Below are 10,810 nucleotides of genomic sequence, written 5' to 3'. Positions count from 1 at the left end.
CCAAAGCCTTAAAAATCTTTTTTGGAAAGCATTCATTTCTGGCTGCAGATCTTCAACAATTGCATCAAAGATGGAAGATACAATGTTGGCATCGTTTTGAGACCTTTCGAACATAGGGCCCAAACATTTGTCTGAAAGAATAGTTATGAACGAAAGTATAGTGACAGAGACCCTTTTAGGAGCTATAAGCGTCAGCAGGAGTTGGGCACTTATGTAAGGAGATTGAACCCCAGGAATACCAAGGATGGTCAACAAGTGCTTCAAATGTGACTGAGTAATACACCTGGAGTATGGTGTTCAGTTTTGGTGTCCTTATCTGAGGAAGGATGTCCTTGCTGTACAGGGAGTAGTGAATGTTTGCCATGTTGATTCCTGGGATGGCAGGTCTGTCATATGAGAGACTAAGTCGGTTAGGAATATATTCACTGGAGTTTAAAAGAGTGAGAGAGGATCGCATAGAAACTTATAAAATTCTAACAGGGTTAGACAGGGCAGATTCAAAAAGAATGTTCCCAATGGTAGGGGAGTCCAGAACTAGGGGTCATAGTTTGAGGAAAGGGGGTTAACCTTTTAGAACTGAGGCGAGGAGAAATTTCTTCACCCAGAGGGTGGTGAATGTGTGGAATTCACCAGTAGTTAAGGCCAAAACGTTGTCTGATTTCAAGAAGAAATTAGATACAGCCCTTGGGGCTAAAGGGATCAAGAGATATGGAGGGGGATCAGGATATTGAATTTGATGATCAGTCATGATCAAAATGAATGGTGCACGAGGCTTGAAGGGCCGAATGGCCTACTGCTGCTTCTAGTTTCTATGTTGCTGCGCTCTAGTTTCTATGTTTTCTATGAGTATCACTATGCATCAAATTGCCAAAAAAACCTGGATTTTGAGACAACACATGGTATGGAAGATGAGGACAATACTGACAAATCAGAAAGAATCATATTGGTCGTCAGATACTTCAGTCGGTAATAGATATCCTAGTCGCAGATTTAGTTCGTAGTTCAAGATAATGAGTGTAGGTCCAGAGTGACTAGTTTAAACGTTACATGGATTATTTGGGAAGGAAGACCAAAGTAAAGTCAAAGAATATGACAGTTTTACCCGTTTCAGGTTTGGCGATGGTAACATGCTGAAATTGCTAAAATGAATAGTAATTCTGTGTAAAAGAGCAGGAGTAAATCACTTTATCAGTACTGATGTGGTACCGAGTAATATACCACTAGTATATTACTCGGTACCACATCAGTACTGATAAAGTGATTTACTCCTGCTCTTTTACACAGAATTACTATCCATTTTAGCAATTTCAGCATGTCACCATCACCAAACCTGAAACGAGTAAAACTGTCATATTCTGTTATATAAGTAACTGTCATAACTGTCATATAAGAACACAAGAACACAAGAAATAGGAGCAGGAGTAGGCCATCTAGCCCCTCGAGCCTGCCCCGCCATTCAATAAGATCATGGCTGATCTGATGTGGATCAGTACCACTTACCCGCCTGATCCCCATAACCCTTAATTCCCTTACCGATCAGGAATCCATCCATCCGCGCTTTAAACATATTCAGCGAGGTAGCCTCCACCACCTCAGTGGGCAGAGAATTCCAGAGATTCACCACCCTCTGGGAGAAGAAGTTCCTCCTCAACTCTGTCTTAAACCGACCCCCCTTTATTTTGAGGCTGTGTCCTCTAGTTTTAACTTCCTTACTAAGTGGAAAGAATCTCTCCGCCTCCACCCTATCCAGCCCCCGCATTATCTTATAAGTCTCTATAAGATCCCCCCTCATCCTTCTAAACTCCAACGAGTACAAACCCAATCTCCTCAGCCTCTCCTCATAATCCAAACCCCTCATCTCCGGTATCAACCTGGTGAACCTTCTCTGCACTCCCTCCAATGCCAATATATCCTTCCTCATATAAGGGGACCAATACTGCACACAGTATTCCAGCTGCGGCCTCACCAATGCCCTGTACAGGTGCATCAAGACATCCCTGCTTTTATATTCTATGCCCTTCGCAATATAGGCCAACATCCCATTTGCCTTCTTGATCACCTGTTGTACCTGCAGACTGGGCTTTTGCGTCTCATGCACAAGGACCCCCAGGTCCCTTGCACGGTAGCATGTTTTAATTTGTTTCCATTGAGATAGTAATCCCATTTGTTATTATTTCCTCCAAAGTGTATAACCTCGCATTTCTCAACGTTATACTCCATTTGCCATATCCTCGCCCACTCACTCAGCCGGTCCAAATCTCTCTGCAGATCTTCTCCGTCCTCCACACGATTCACTTTTCCACTTATCTTTGTGTCGTCTGCAAACTTCGTTACCCTACACTCCGTCCCCTCCTCCAGATCATCTATATAAATGGTAAACAGTTGCGGCCCGAGTACCGATCCCTGCGGCACGCCACTAGTTACCTTCCTCCAACCGGAAAAACACCCATTTATTCCGACTCTTTGCTTCCTGTCGGATAGCCAGTCCCCAATCCACTTTAACACACTACCCCCAACTCCGTGTGCCCTAATCTTCTTCAGCAGCCTTTTATGGGGCACCTTATCAAACGCCTTTTGGAAATCCAAAAACACCGCATCCACCGGTTCCCCTCCATCAACCGCCCTAGTCACATCTTCATAAAAATCCAACATGTTCGTCAAGCACGACTTTCCCCTCATGAATCCATGCTGCGTCTGATTGATCGAACCATTTCTATCCAGATGCCCTGCTATCTCCTCTTTAATAATGGATTCCAGCATTTTCCCTACTACAGACGTTAAGCTGACCGGCCTATAGTTACCCGCCTTTTGTCTCCTTCCTTTTTTAAACAGCGGCGTAACATTAGCCGTTTTCCAATCAACCGGCACTACCCCAGAATGCAACGAGTTTTGATAAATAATCACTAACGCATCCACTATTACCTCTGACATTTCTTTCAATACCCTGGGATGCATTCCATCCGGACCCGGGGACTTGTCCACCTTCAGTCCCATTAGTCTACCCAGCACTGCCTCTCTGGTAACATTAATCGTATTAAGTATTTCTCCTGCTGCCAACCCTCTATCGTTAATATTTGGCAAACTATTTGTGTCCTCCACCGTGAAGACCGACACAAAAAACTTATTTAAAGACTCAGCCATATCCTCATTTCCCACTATTAACTCCCCCCTCTCGTCCTCCAAGGGTCCAACATTCACTCTAGCCACTCTATTCCTTTTTATATATTTATAAAAACTTTTACTATCATTTTTTATATTAATTGCTAGCCTAGCTTCATAGTCTATCCTTCCTTTCTTTATCGCTTTCTTAGTCTCTCTTTGTTGTTTCTTAAATTTTTCCCAATCACTTGTTTCTCCACTATTTTTGGCCACTCTGTACGCAGCTGTTTTTATTTTAATACTCTCCTTTATTTCCTTCGTTATCCACGGCTGGTTCTCCCTTTTCTTACAATCCTTGTTTTTTGCTGGAATATATTTTTGCTGAGAACTGAAAAGGATCTCCTTAAAAATCCTCCACTGTTCCTCAGCTATCCTACCTGCCAGCCTGCTCTCCCAGTCTACCTTAGCCAATTCATCCCTCATCCTATCATATTTCCCTCTGTTCAAACAGAGGACACTGGTTTGGGACCAAACTTTCTCCTCTTCCATCTGAATCAGAAATTCGACCATATTGTGGTCACTAGACCCAAGAGGGTCCTTCACAATAAGATCCTTAATTCTACCTACCTCGTTACACAATACCAGATCCAAAATAGCTCGTTCCCTCGTCGGTTCCGTAACATGCTGTTCAAGGAAACTATCCCGACAGCATTCTAAGAACTCTTCCTCCATTCCACCCTTACCGACTTGAGTCTGCCAGTCAATGTGCATGTTGAAGTCCCCCATGATTATTGCCGTTCCGTTTTTACACGCATCCCTTATCTGCTTGTTTATAGCCCTCCCTACCTCAACATTATTATTTGGGGGCCTATATACCACACCTACTAGTGTCTTTCTCCCTCTACTATTCCTCATCTCTACCCATAATGATTCCACGTTTTGTTCCTCAGAGCCTATGTCATCCCTCAGTACTACCCTGATATTATCTCTTATTAATAGCGCGACCCCACCACCTTTTCCTTCCTGTCTATTCTTCCTAAACGCCTGATACCCCTGGATATTCATCTCCCAGTCCTGGTCACCTTTCAGCCACGTTTCTGTAATGGCCACTAGATCGTACCCACTTGTGCTGATTTGCACCATCAACTCATTTACCTTGTTCCGAATGCTTCGTGCATTCAGGCAAAGTGTCCTTATTCCAGCTTTTATCTGGACCCGCTTTGATGAGTCGCGAACACCCTCTCCCTCTACTCCCTTATCTAAATTACCGCCTTCATTCACTTGCACCCTCTCCTCTACCATTAATTTTGTAATTCCCCTTACCCCTGCATCCTCCCCCCCATCAATTAGTTCCTTGATCCTGGTCAACTCTTCTAGCTCCCCTCCCCCCAACCTATCTAGTTTAAATTCTCCCCAGAAGCCTTAGCCAACCTACCGGCCAGGATATTGGTCCCCGTGTGATTCAAGTTCCACCCATTTTTTGTATACAGATCACCCCTGCCCCTAAAGAGGTCCCAATGGTCCAGGAACCTGAATCCCTGCCCCCTGCACCAGTCCCTCAGCCACACATTCATCCTCCACCTCACTCCATTCCTGCCCTCACCTTCCCGTGGCACAGGCAGTAATCCTGAGATTACTACCTTTGCTTTCCTCTTTCTCAGCTGTCTCCCTAATTCCCTGAACTCCTTTTTCATGACCCCTTCTCCCTTCCTACCCACATCAGCGGTACCAATATGTACCGCTACCTCAGGCTCCTCTCCCTCCCACCTCAGGATTTCCGGGACGCGACTAGCGACATCCTGGATCCCGGCCCCAGGGAGGCAGACCACCATGCGAGAATCCCGCCTACCTCCGCAGAAACGCCTGTCTGTCCCCTTCACCATCGAGTCCCCGATTAATACCGCCTTCCTCCTCTTTTCCTTAGCCCTCTGAGTTACAGGGCTGGACTCCACTGCGGAGACACGGCCACTGCTGCTTCCCCCAGGCGGGCTGTCCCCCCCAGCAGTACTCAAGCAGGAGTACTTGTTGTGCAGGGGCAAATCCACCGGGGTGCTCTCAACCACCCTAGCCTTACCCTTCCTGGCCGTCACCCACTTGGCCTCCTCCCGTGGCCCTGGTGTGACCACCTGATGATAGCTCTTGTCTATCACCTCCTCATTCTCCCTCATCAGCCTAAGATCCTCGAGCTGCAGTTCCAGCTCCCTAACACGGTCCCTCAGGAACCGCAGCTCGACACACCCCTCACAGATGTGGATGTCCGGGAGGCCAGATGCCTCCAGGACCTCCCACATCCTACATTGGGAACAGCACACTGGTTTCACACTCATACTGGACACTTTATGTCAAGTAAGACAGTGAAAAGTTAATAAGAGTGTAAGGAAACAAAAACTCACCCCTGCTCGTCCAAGCCCTGTGAGCCAAAGCCCTGACAGCTCACTCAACTTCCCACTCACTCTGCTGCCCGCTACGATGCTGCCCGCTGTATACTTTGGTGCACTTTTAAACCCTCCAAAAACTTCCCCTGGCCCGACTTCCGGTTTTGAAAAAAACCTCCGATTTTAAACCCAAAATTAACTGAAAAAATAAATAATTAATTACAGTCAGAAAACCCACTCTCTTACCCTCAGCCTGCTCCTGGGAACAATGAAGCTGAACCTCCAAGGTAAGCCCTTTTTAAACCCTCCAAAAACTTCCCCTGGCCTCTCCTGGCCCGACTTCCGGTTTTGAAAAAAACCTCCGATTTTAAACCCAAAATTAACTGAAAAAATAAATAATTAATTACAGTCAGAAAACCCACTCTCTTACCCTAAGCCTTCATCGAATAAGTGAGCCTTCAATGAAAAAGGCTTAAATGAAGTTGAACATGCAGCATAATAAAGTAATTGGTGGATCTGTAAAAGATCCATGGATTGACAGAAGAAAGTAAAAATGTGGAAAACCAGGAGATGTAATGTAAGTTCAGACAATGGTACTAATGGTGATCACAACTCGAGAAAAAGATCAAGAACTTGTGAAAGGAAGTCAGCTGAGTGACACAAGTCGGAGAAACCAAACAAAAAGAACTTGACAATTGGGGAGAGTTTGGCATTTACACTGAGGTGCCAGACAAAGGACAGCCAGCATTGTCCCATAGTTGGATATGTACAGAGGAAGTGTTTCCTGACGGTACATATAAATCTCAGGCCAGACTTGTAACTCAGTGATTTTTGAGGAATAATTGGGTGACCAGGAAGTTTGACTAGACTCCCCAACAGCAGGAAAAGTAGATTTGCAGATATTCCTGGCACTTTTAGTGCCAAACACATGGCAATCGAAATCCATCTTCATCAAAACAGCATTTCAAAGAGAAGTATTTTTAAACCTCCAAAAAAGCTGGAAATGTAGGGGAGAGATTATTGGGGTTGAATAAGTGTGTCTGTGGGCTAAACAATGCATCCAGGGTCTGGTATTTTTCAGTTATGTCCATCCTACTGAAAGTAGGACCAGCAATGCTTTATTGGTATGATGAAGGAAAACTAGCAGGCATTTTCTTAATTCATGTAGGTGATTTTCTGAATCTTACCTACAGAATGTTAATAGGACCTGATAAATCGAGCCAGATCCTCACAGAAGGAAGACTACAACCAAGGAAGAGCAGATCAACCGAGATGCTTAATTAGGCAATTAAACTGGTTATGCACACAAACTCAACCAGTTGCATGCTATGATGCATTAGAATTGAGCACCATACTGAAATATGCTAACTGCTAAAGCAAATAAAACATTAAAGAAAGTAGTTTAGAAGAATGTATGCCCAGATTTCCAAACCTAGGTGGCCCAGAAGGGATGTAAATAGTCATTTATTGTGATCCTCAAACGTTAACCTTCTCATAGAAACATAGAAAATAAAAGCAAGAGTAGGCCATTCAGCCCTTCGAGCCTGCTCTGCCATTCATTCTGATCAGGGCTGATCATCAAATTCAATATCCTGATCCCACCTACCCCCCCATATCCCTGGATCCCGTCAGCCCCAAGAATTATATCTAATTTCTTCTTGAAATCACTCAATGTTTTGGTCTCGATGGTTGAGTACAGCAGGGTTCATTATATTTTTAGTGTGAAGAAATGATGAATATTGTCCATTAGCATGGAAATTGAAAAAAAACAAGGGGAGCGGTTAAAAGAACCTCAGTTGTGGAGACACTTGCACTGGTGGAAGCAACAGGAATAGCGATGGATTTATCAAATATACTAAAAAAACTCCAGGGGAAAATGTGCCTGTAGAACGCTGTTTAGATTACATTGCAGACAATGTCCATTTGACAAAGAGTGTTCCAGAAAAGAGGTTGAGGATTGAACAAGCGAATGAGTAGATTTCCTTAAAGTGGGGCACCTTGTGATAAAACAGATTATGAAAACATGGAAATTTTCATTTTGCAACCTTATGAAATTTTAATTTGTTTTCAAGGCAGGGAAAAATATGGAGTATGTTAAAGATTGATTGTGTAAGAAGATAACATATATTATCATTTTGTATTTTTTGATATGCATAGTTGTTGCTTGCATAACATTGTAATTAAAAAAGGGGAATCTGTTGACATCCATTTGTTCTGTGGGTTAATATTAAACATCTGATGCATCGGACAGGCCTGGACATTACTAACTCACTGCACAGGCCCAGATAAATCACTGACCCACCGCATAGGCCCAGATAAATTACACAGGCCGGGATATATCACTGATCCATTGCACAAGCCCAGATACATCACTGACCCACCACGCAGGCCCAGATACATCACTGACCCACCACGCAGGCCCAGATACATCACTGACCCACCGCACAGGCCCAGGTACATCACTGACCCACCACACAGGCCCAGATACATCACTGACCCACCGCACAGGCCCAGGTACATCACTGACCCACCACACAGGCCCAGATACATCACTGACCCACCGCACAGGCCCAGGTACATCACTGACCCACCACACAGGCCCAGATACATCACTGACCCACTGCACAGGCCCAGATACATCACTGACCCACCGCACAGGCCGGGATAAATCACGTCACACTCCGGATTTGTTCCAAAATCGAATGTGGATCAGAGCCTGGTATGTCCCATTGTGCCGTACCTTCAAAAATAATTTGTCCACAAAATCCCAGGAATAATATTTTTCATCACACAGGCATTGGCTTTTTGCATTAGTGAACACAGCCAACCAAATAGCTGAAAAATCTCAGTTAATGACTAACTTCAAATATTTACTCAGAGCCCCGGTACCAGAGCGGGCTACGTCTGTGGGTAAATATCTGATGGCTGACATATCCCTACTGCAATCTGAGGACATTTTGTTTAGCCAGTATCCAGCCTTCTCATTTTGAATTAACACAGTGAGCTAGTGCAGCATTGTGTGGCTAATTTGCTGGGAAAACACTGTCTAACCTTAAAGAGTATTAACAACAGCATTTTCTCACAGCGCGCACCTCAAATGACACCACAGCCGACCATGAATTCATGTCCACTGCTTGCTCCGTAATCTCTGATCCCTGACACTGCTCCAGCCCCCCACCCCCAATCTCTTGCCTCACGCCAACTTAGTATCAGGAGGAGATAGCAGAGGCGCCATCCATAATAATTTTCAAAATATCAATTGAAAAGAGAATTGGAAGGTGCAAGTATCACACCATTGTTCAAGAGAGGAAAGGGACAGGCCAGTAAGCTAAAGATCACTTCAGTTTTACCTCAGTTGTGAATTCTAGATGGCACTATAAGGGAGGGGACACTTCGGAAAGTTTGGATTCATTTAGTTGATTTTTTTTAGGAATTTGATGTTTAGCTAAATGGAATGTAGATTTATTGCCTTCACTTGTTGATCAGTTCTACTCAAACCAATCTGAGTCTCAAAGTGCACTCAATTCTCTGGCGTCATAAACACATTTGTTAACATTGTTCACATATTCAGAGGTAAAACTCTGAAGTGGGTGGAGGGGCGACACCATTTGGAGGAGAGGTGCACTGCATGATCATTAGATTTAAAGGGACGGAACAAGTGTTGTAAAGGAGGGAGGAGAGAATATAAAAATTCAGAACATTTCTGGAGACATTATAAAAGATATCTCAATCCATCACAACCGCAGCAGATCGTTAGTCGCTACCCTATGCTGCAAGGCTGCTTCAGGTTTCCTCAGTGAGAAGTTTAACAACACCAGGTTAAAGTCCAACAGGTTTATTTGGTAGCAAAAGCCACAAGCTTTTGGAGCCTTAAGCTCCTTCTTCAGGTGAGTGGGAATTCTGTTCACAAACAGGGCATATAAAGACACAAACTCAATTTACAGAATAATGGTTGGAATGGAAATACTTACAGCTAATCAAGTCTTAAAGGTACAAACAATGTGAGTGGAGAGAGGATTAAGACAGGTTAAAGAGATGCGTATTGTCTCCAGACAGGACAGCCAGTGAGACTCTGCAAGTCCAGGCAAGCTGAGGGGATTACAGATAGTGTGACATGAACCCAATATCCCGGTTGAGGCCGTCCTCATGTGTGCGGAACTTGGCTATCAGTTTCTGCTCAGCGATTCTGCGCCGTCGTGTGTCGTGAAGGCCGCCTTGGAGAACACTTACCTGAATATCAGAGGCCGAATGCCCGTGATGCCACCACTCTGTGTAAAAAGTCTGCCTCGTACATCTCTTTTAAAACTTGCCCCTCGCACCTTGAACCTATGCCCCCTAGTAATTGACTTTTCCACCCTGGGAAAAAGCTTCTGACTATCCACTCTGTCCATGCCTCTCACAATCTTGTAGACTTCTATCAGGTCTCCCTCAATCTCCAGTGAGAACAAACCAAGTTTCTCCAACCTCTCCTCATAGCTAATGCCCTCCATACCAAACAACATCCTGGTAAATCTTTTCTGTACCCTCTCCAAAGCCTTCACATCCTTCTGGTAGTGTGGCGACCAGAATTGAACACTATATTCCAAGTGCGGCCTCACTAAGGTTCTATAAAGCGTCAACATGACTTGCCAATTTTTAAACTCAATACCCCGGCTGATGAAGGCAAGCATGCCGTATGCCTTCTTGACTACCTTCTCCACCTGCATTGCCACTTTCAGTGACCTGTGTACCTGTACACCCAGATCCCTTTGGCTATCAATACTCCTAAGGGTTCTGCCATTTACTGTATATTTCCTATCTGTATTAGACCTTCCAAAATGCATTACCTCACATTTGTCTGGATTAAACTCCATCTGCCATCTCTCCGCCCAAGTCTCCAACTGATCTATATCCTGCTGTATCCTCTGATGGTCCTCATCGCTATCTGCAAATCCACCAACCTTTGTGTCGTCCGCAAACTTACTAATCAATCCAGTTACATTTTCCTCCAAATCATTTATATATATTACAAACATTGAGTTCAGAGCATGAACTCTCTCCTCCACCTTCACCCCATTTCCATTTATTTTATTTCATTTTATCTTATTTATTTATTCTTTTAAAAAAAATTTCATTTCTTCCATTGTTTCATTTTTCCACTTTTTAGGTCTATATATGCTGTGCTTGTGAACTAACCTCCACTCACCTGATGAAGGAGCAACACTCCAAAAGCTCATGATTCCAAGTAAACCTGTTGGACTTTAATCTGGTGTTATGAGATTTCTTATTGTACCTTTGTTCTGCCATTTACACATTCTGATCTCTTAATGGGCTGCTATCAGCACACTTCTTAGCCA

General features: G+C 44.1%; 1 protein-coding gene across 4 annotated transcripts in view; it reads right to left on the bottom strand.

Annotated features, from left to right (window-relative positions):
* Positions 1–8,607, bottom strand: part of LOC144491382 (vitamin K-dependent protein C-like) — a 49,167-nt gene extending 40,560 nt beyond the window's left edge. Inside the window, exon 1 of one of the 4 annotated variants that reach the window (XM_078209122.1) lies at positions 8,567–8,607. The gene's annotated coding sequence lies outside the window, so the exon portion shown is untranslated. The other 3 variants (XM_078209123.1, XM_078209117.1, XM_078209121.1) reach the window with 3 other exon arrangements.
* Between the last annotated feature and the right edge of the window lie 2,203 nt (positions 8,608–10,810).

The sequence above is a fragment of the Mustelus asterias genome, chromosome 3 (genome assembly GCF_964213995.1).
Source record: "Mustelus asterias chromosome 3, sMusAst1.hap1.1, whole genome shotgun sequence".
Classification (NCBI taxonomy): Eukaryota; Metazoa; Chordata; class Chondrichthyes; order Carcharhiniformes; family Triakidae; genus Mustelus; species Mustelus asterias.
This window is presented reverse-complemented; position numbering and strand designations above follow the sequence as displayed.